Here is a 9,105-nt window from a genome sequence, read left to right as displayed (position 1 = left end):
GCCGATATTTGATTGGCTTTACACGTGCCTGCTTTTCTCGTGCTTCTCGCTTCTTAATGTGGTACTTTCCAGATGCGTTCGGTGGCAGATACCATTATCCTTCCAAAGGGGGATTGATTTCTGCGAATTAAGAGGAGTGTTAAAGAGAGTTTGAAGAGTGTATTTCCGCCAACTCCTGCCGTATAATATGGCTTGTTGCATTATTATCATCTCTTTACTTGTGTGTGCACAACCTAACGTAGAATTTTCGGGCTTTTTAAATACAGAAGACTCTGTATATCTTTGTACTCCCACTGTCACTCAAGGAGATGCCTTTGTCGGATTGACAAGACACATTGTGTTTTAATTGTATGTATGCAGCAGACAAAAGCCAGAATCTTGTTAAAAAGATTTGGTTTATATATATGATATAAGATTGAGATATGGTATGTAATATATGTGATATTATATGATAATATGATATGACATTATTATAGGTTTCCCCTGCCCAGTTGTGTCCAACTCTAGGGGGCAGTGGTCATCTCCATTTCTGAGCCGAGAGCCAAGCATTATCCAAAGTCATTTCCATGATCAGGTGGCTGGCATGACTATATGCCAAGGTGCACGAAATGCTGTTAGCTTCCCACCAAAATAATACCAATTTATCTATTTGCATTTTGTTTCAAACTACTAGGTCAGCAGAAGCTGGGGCAGGAACTGGAACTCACCTGGTCATGCAGTATCCTAGATCTCAAACTGCCAACCTTCCGGTCAACAATCCCAGTGTCTTAATTAGGCCGCTGGACCGTATTATACTATATTATGTGTTATGTTATATATCATATATCATGTCATAGCACATCGTATGTTATAATGACTTTTGGGGATAAAAAGAGGGGATTCTGGGCTACACCAGTTCTTGAGTCAGTCTGTGTCAGGAATGGCAATTTTCATTCCTTAAGCTAATGCCTGGCCAGTTTTGCAATTAGGATTTGAGGTAGTGAAGGTCTGAGGGGCAACACATGAATATGGGAGCTGTTGAAAAATGCACCATGTAGAACAGGGTTGTCAAACTCCCAGCCCGCAGGCCAGATGCGTCATGTGCTGGCCACGCCCACACCAGGTTTAGCAAAGGAGAAAAAAGTTCTGATATGTCATGTGACGCCACTGTGACGACGTGAGTTTGACATACCTGATGTAGGGGATAAGCCAATTAGGAAAAGATTTTAAAACTAGAATCTGTTCTGTAAAGCATTTATTGATACAAAATATAAAAACAAATGAAATACTTTAGAATTTATTGAAAAAAATGTACAAAAAAATCCAAGGCTTATTTTATCAATGGGTGGCACATTTTTGTGGTTAAAAATTTGAGGGTTGGCTTTTTCATGGATGGGCTTATTTGCAAATATATACGGTTATGTCAATAAAGGCTTTAAACTCAGAGAGTTCCCATAGAACCCAAGTTCATACTATAAGAACAGAAATAAATTAAAAATGCAGGTGTGGGTTTTTTGTTGTTTTTTTTTTTGCTATTAAAACTTGAAGATCTGAGGTCTGACAGATCATATGGCTCCATAGCCTTTGCATTATTATTCCTTACAGTATTTCTCCTTACGTGCAATCAGAAGGTAACATTCTCTGTCATCTGAATACAGTATTGTCAGACACTAAGGGAAAACATAAGCAGAACAGTTCTTTCAACTTGTTATTTTAAAGACATCTGAAAAAAAGCTATACATTTTTATAATACCGTCTTTTTGGTTGGTAATACTGTCAAACTATTGGAGGAGCTCAAAAATTGTCTTCATTTTCAATATTGGAATATGAGTTCACCGAATTCATTTCCAACGTGTATTTGTGGATATTTTTTTTCAAAAGGAAAGTCCACACATTTTAAAATAGGCATTCATTTCTGTACAATTCATTATTGAGTCCATAGACAGATTATTGGAATAAAACAGAATTTTAAAAAATATTTTATTTATCAGTCAAGAGGAATATTAACAAATTTGATAAACTTGACATTTTTTTTACAAAATAAAAGTCTGCATCTTCCCCTTTGCATTTTAAGTGTATAGTACATGCGGATATCCCAAAATTGAAACAAAAAATGATTAATTACAGATATTTTAATTGATCATTGATATTTTTAATCTTCACTTTTTGTTGAAAATAGAATAAATAATATATAAGTAAATGGTTGATTTACTTGCAGTTTATTTCAATGCAGATATGTTGTTCTGTTGCATGATAGAAAAGTATGGTCAGGTGCTGTTATCTCACAGAAAAAAAAAATAACTGGAAAACAACCTATGAATTATTTTTCTTCCTGGTTTTCTTGCTTACAACCAGGGTGTATAACTCAGTGCAGAAGAGCGCAGGACGTTGTACTGGTTAGTGTTTCTTAGGAAGAGGTCATTTTGGTAGATTCGGATCCTCATGCAAGATTAAAAGTTGCACATGCTGAAATATCTCTTTTCTAAACATGTTTAGGCAGCATTAATTTTGTTCTCTTAAAACTGGACATGCTAAAGCTGCTATTTGTTTAATGTCTTATTTTCGCATTTTAATGATGTAACAGCTGTATCTATTCAGAAGTAAATTATAATGCGTTCAGTAGGACATACGCCCTGGTAAAACAGGATAGAATTTCTACTTGAGTATAATGCAACAAAAACACATTAATATTTTTATGATGCCCTGAATAATAGTTGCATTATTTGGTTTCAGGATGTTGAGACTAATCCCAAATCCAGAAAATGGAATCCAACTGAGCTTCCTTTGGACAGATTGGAAGAGCTGCTGCACCACCCATAATACAAAGATGCTATCATGGAAGGACAGAAGATTAGCCCTGAAAACCCTAATGGTGGAAATGTTCAAGAACATGACATGTTTACAGGTAGCAATTTTGCTAGTAGAGACCATAATGGAGAATTCTGGAAGTAATGTTGAAGCCACTAGATCCCAAATCCCTTCGATTGGTTTCCTAACTGATTTATTCAGGGATAGAATTTTTCTTTAATTATTAATTGCTTCTACAAAATCAGAACTACTTTTGCAACTGTTTTGAAGTTGCTATTAACTATTTTTAAATTGCATTTTATGTTTGCCTTCAAAAGAACAGCAAAATGTAGCAATTTATTTAGGGGGAAAATACTTAAGCAAAATTCTTCAATAGTAACAGCAGGAATGAATACCTTGGTTTAGGTTAGAAGGGTGAATGGAATTTTTTTCATCATCCTTGATGTGGAAATGAGCATAAATCAAGATACATGCTCATGCAGTATTAAGTATATTAAGTATTAAGTAAGTATGCTTACTTAAGGAATGAAGTCTCCTTTCCTCTTGATAGAAACTACTTTTAATCTATTCAGCTTTACTATTTTGCTTAACCTGTCTAGCAAATTAGGAAAAATAGAATGAATATGCTCAACCCTCTCACTCTTGTAGAAATAATCATTATGAAGGAATTCCTTTCCTTCAGTATTGACTTGAGTATTATTCATTGATATATATTTTTATTTTGGATATTTGGGGCATTTGCTTACTTGTTTGTTTTTAATAGGAATTGTTATAATCATCTAGAAGCTATACTTTACAACTTTTTCTAGTGTGGATTGATATAACTCTAAATGCAGCCTCATCTCCTTTAGATATGTTAGGAATTCAACACCTAGAATTCTCCAGCTAACATACAGCTGGAGATTTCTGGGAACCATAGTGCCACCACATCTGCAGAAGATTAAGTTTGGGGAATGACAGTGTTGTTTCATCTGATTTCCTGTGGCACATGAAGTACTTAGCAGGGCGGAGTGAAAATTAGATTGATTTAACTTTTTAAAACTAGGCTTTACAGCATGTTTGCTTGCTCGAGTACTGAACACAACCAAAATGACAAAAAGTTTGCTTCCTTATACCTTTATTACCAGTAACTTTGAAGGTAATTTTTTTTTTAAAAGTAGTGTTGCTTTCTACTGAGGAACATTCCCAATGAATGAAAGGATATTTTGGTTTATAAAAGGGCATCAAGCAAAGTATGATGTTTCTACTAGTTAGCTGTTCCAGATCCACATTGTGGAAAGTTCAAATTAAAGGATGACACATGGAATGAAGTTAGAACATGCAGCACACTGGCATACTGTCATTTAGAGACATGTAGACTTAAGGCAAATTCTACCAAGCAACAACAGTTCTACCTTTAGTGCAAGTTCAATTAAAACTGTGAGAGGAATGTAAAGAAAGCAAACTAATGTGCAACTACAGTATGAGCCATCTGTATATTTTCCATGAGACATCAGCACATCTGTTAAATTCCTCGATTTCATGCAAAAATAGTATATTCTTCTAAAATTTACATTCATTTCATATAAGTTTATTTACATATAGATCGCTAGTTTGTGCTTTCCACACATAGAAAACCAAAGATTATTTTTTCAAGTTGATTTGATTCATTCCAAGAAAACTGAAGCTATTTCCTGATATATGCACTAATAATTTAATTTTTTTTTAAAGGGATTTTGTTATCCTTACCGGCAATATGCCATAAAAACCTTTGTAAAGGATTTTCTGCTTCTCTTTCATATAAAATAAATTCATGTTTCAGTTCAAATTTTTTTATTTTCCCCAAAATATTATATGGCCCGAGTGAAGCTTTAAATTTTAATGGTATAATCTCATTGATATTTTGGAGAAAGGCTGTTTTAGCAGTATACTGTATATTTATAATGAAAAATTATGCAACATTTTTTTAACTGGAATGGCCCATTTTTCTTACAAGAGATCAGTCTCATCTCTTATTCATTCCTGCATGTTCTTCACTCAACAGGATTGCAAATTGATGACATCACAAAGCAAATACACTAATACAAAGTTTCTAGTACATGGGTGTCAAACTCGCGGTGTCACGTTCCCATCACATGTTTTGCAATGTTTTTTTTCCTTTTGTGGAGCTGGGGTGGGTGTGCCCTGTGCATCCAGCCCGACACCTCTGTTCTAGTATGTCACTCAAACATCCACTAGACATAATTTACTTATGCAACTGCAAGTTATTAAGCAATGAACATCCACTAAGATTCATTGAAGGGAAAATGGCTGCTTTTATGATGACCAGGATTTCATAATCACTATGAACCCAATTTTACTTTACTGGTATGTAAATTTAGACTGATGAACCAGTCCCTTTGTCCTTAGTATTGCTTCTAGTGATATATTGTACAGCATATTGATAGCATTTTAGGCTCAAATTATTAATGTTGGCGCCAGCATTCTAATCTGGAATAATTAGAACTTTTCTAAGAGATTCAACAGGAGTTGTAATGTTACACTAGTCGTACATGCTTAATAAAACTGGTTGATAACAAATAGTGCAATTCAAATAAATCTGGTATTTAACAGAATGCAAATGTATTCCTTTGAATACCAATGGCTCAAGCTACATATGGCTATTTAATTAGATATTTTTATTAGGGCCCTTAGATATTTTTTCTATATTTTCATTTTTTAAAATTGAGCCAGGTGAGCAGACAAAATCACTTAGGAATCTCCAATGCACCTGCTGTCCACCTGAAATAAGTTCAACAGCAGGGAGAAAGGTTTTATATGAGATCAGCTATGTGCAACCAAATGTAACAGTGGTGAATAAAGACATTGATAAGCAGCATTCAGCCTCCACAGGGGGCAACATCTAGTCAACCTTAGCTGGCCTCAAACAAGTTAGAATTGAACCTAGTTAATACATGCGTGGGCAAACACCAACAAGTTTCAGGACTCTAGGCTAGCCTGGGAAGTTTAAAAAAAAACAATCCTTCAGTGGAATTTCAAATCATTTTGAAGCCTGAGTGGCGTAGGAGGCTAATGCCGCCTACTAAGGCAGCATTTAACATCCAGCTGCCTGCAATTACTGCAAGTTCAATTCTCACCAGGCTCAAGGTCGACTCAGCCTTCCATCCTTTCTAAGGTGGGTAAAATGAGGACCCGGTTTGTGGGGGCAATAAGCTGACTTTGTATAAAATATACAAAAGTATGAAGGCTATTGCTTAACGCATTGTAAGCTGCCCTGAGTCTCCGGAGAAGGGCGGCATATAAAAATGAATAAAAATAAATAAAATAAAAAAATTTGTTGTTGCCAGGATGGCCCTTAGTCACCAAGGATTGAGCTCCACTTCAAAACAAGCAGCACTTATGCCAATCACAGGTGTACACTGCATCTAAATTCAATATTTTCTAAATCTTAAGGATAAACCAGCATTGTCGATTACTGTACAGAATGGACAACTTGTGGGTTGCATACCCTTAGCACTTCCAGATCGTGCTTTAGAGCTTGTGTTTAGTTTGTAAACTTCATCTAATGCACCTATTTTGCACACTAGCCCCTACCTCAAAACAGCCTTGCTTCTCAATTACTTTCATGTTACTGTCATTTCTAGCAGATCCTGACCAGAAAAGAAATATTGAAAATTCAGCCCCCAGCTGCAAAAAGCCCTTCATGCTGTACTAATAGTCTGTAGTAATAACTCCCTAAACTGCAATGTTCTAATTTGCCTAAATTTATTTAGTGACTAGGAATAGGCTTTGATTCAAAATGGATTTTTATCTTTTGATCCTTCACTTAACATAGAACTATGAGAATATCCTGCTGGTTCAGACCAAGACCCATCTTAGTCCAGCATGTGATACTTCTAAGGTACTTTGAGCAGAAGATAAATCTCTCTCCTGCTTTTGTTCCCCCTTGAAGACATGCTGCCCTGAGATCAGAGGGAACATTTGAGCCTTCAAAATTGATTGCACTTGATAGATTTGTCCTCCAGGAATATATCCAACCCTTCTTTAAAATCATTAATCCAATTTAGTCTGTTTCTTGCAGTAATAAATGCCTTAGGTGAATTATTTGCTTAGATGAAGAATTGGTTTCTAAATCTGTTTTATCTGTTCTAAATCTTCCAATCAACTTCAAAGGATGACTTAGTTTTCGTGATTTGACAAAAGAGAGAAAACAATTCTGTCTGCCATGAATGATTTTGTACACCTCAATCATTCTTCCTAAACTAAAATTTTCCAATGTTCTAATATTCGCTTGTAAGAAAAGTGTTTGAGCCCCTGATAATTTTGGTTGTCTTCTGCACTTTTTTCCAGCAGATGTTGATCACATTTTGAAAAAATCAAATGAGCAGAACCACTCTGTCCAATCCAGAGCCAATGGGCCACATGCGGCCCTAATAATGCAGCCTTTTAAATTTATTACATGATTTATATACATAAACTATACTATATATTTTATATGTGGCCCAAAATGATTCCTTTTCACTCAATGAGGCCAAGCAGACCAAAAGGTTGGATATCCATAATCTACAGTATTTCAGATGCAGAGATAACCATAGCATTTGTGAAAAGGTATTACAGTATGCATTATTGCCAGATTTATTTTCAATCCCTCTGTTAACGATCCCTAGCATGGAATGTGTTTTTTTCTCAGCTGAGAAATTGTGATTTGACATCTTTATGAAGCTATCCATTAGGCCCAAGTTCTTTTTCTTGATTAGTTACAGACAACTCAGCCCTTTTTAAAAAACATATGTTCCTTAAAGGTGATCCTGAGTGCAACAGAATACAGTTTAATCACTAGATTGTTAAGAGGTTCTAAGATTGTCTTCTTTAAAACGGTTCCAGTAACTGTTGGGGGGAGGAGAGTATATACAACTGAAATAAATGTATTACTTTGCATAAAAAAGCATAATCAAGCAAACAATTTCCTCTTGATAAGAAGAATTTAAGATGTTGCTTAATTTATTCTTTAAATCAAAATTTTATTTAGATAGATTATACCCAACATATTCCTAGCTACTGTTTTAAATAACGGTAAACCTTTAATAAATATATAAGATTGTACTTATAATTCTAAGTAAAACATGTCATGTCAGACATTTCTGGCAATGCTGAATTTATGTAATCAAAATAATATAAAGCTTAGTCCGTATGCCAGTTTTCTCAAAATATTAGTTTTTGGAAATTTAACATTAAAATAATTATCTCCAGGCATCATAGCAATCTAGTTAAAAAGGGTACAGATATATTTCTATGTCTTCCTGCAATTAATATACAAAAAATTAAGAGTCTCCTTTATCTATTATAAAATTACAGCTTAGGTTTGGATCTAAATTATTGGAACTACTAGCCACTTTTCAGTGTAAATTGAAGAAACTATACCAGCCTGTTTTAAACTCCACTGTATGCTAAACTCCAGCTCTCATAATCCCCAATTGATATGGCTATGACACCTACTTGGGGAATTTGTACAAACCATATTAATCTTCACAGTCTGTATTGATCAGTTTAGAGGACACAGCTGAACAACAAATTCTTAAGTGCGAAGTAAAATCTTTTAGTTAGGCTATGAAGAGAAAGGGAAGGGATTGGAAAAGACACACAAAGGGTACTTTTTGCAACAAGACTACTGCAACAAATGAGCAGATTTCTTTTAAAGAGTATCTTAAGTTAATATAGAACAGATATGAATAAATGTCCTGCCTACGTTTTCCATTTATTCATTGTGTCCCATTAAAAAAAAAAATCAACTGAATTTTAGTATGAATATTCCAGCAAAATTTAACTCAATTTCAACCATTACTTTAGCACTTTGAATTTAGAATAAACCATAAAAAAGAATAAAAAATGAGACTTGCTTTTAAAATCGATTATACTAACAATTCTACAGTGACACGTCTTATTTAGTATGTTTGTAAATGATTCTGCTTTTAAGTCTGTAGAATCAAACCCAATAGTATTAAGTTTTCAATTTCCACAGAAGAACTAATGTCTGATGCATATGGATCAAGCAACCTTTTCTTGTTAAGTTTCCCCAGAACAGTTAATTTCTTCACTGAAGCTCTGATATTGATTTAAGTGAATTGTTCACGGGCTGAACACAGAAAGGAAGTCTCAAATACAGGACTAAAAGTTTTCTAGTTTTTGTATTGTACATTCAGCCAAAGATGGAAGTGGATAATCTACTTTAAAATACCTTAAATCTGTTACTCGAGACCCACCAATTGACTTAGCAACCCCACATCCTCTTTATATCATTTAAAATTATTTCTGCAGAACTCTTGAAAAAGCTTGTCAATG

Source organism: Pantherophis guttatus, chromosome 2 (assembly GCF_059756535.1).
Source record: "Pantherophis guttatus breed Tessera chromosome 2, ASM5975653v1, whole genome shotgun sequence".
In the NCBI taxonomy this organism is placed as follows: Eukaryota; Metazoa; Chordata; class Lepidosauria; order Squamata; family Colubridae; genus Pantherophis; species Pantherophis guttatus.
This window is presented reverse-complemented; position numbering follows the sequence as displayed.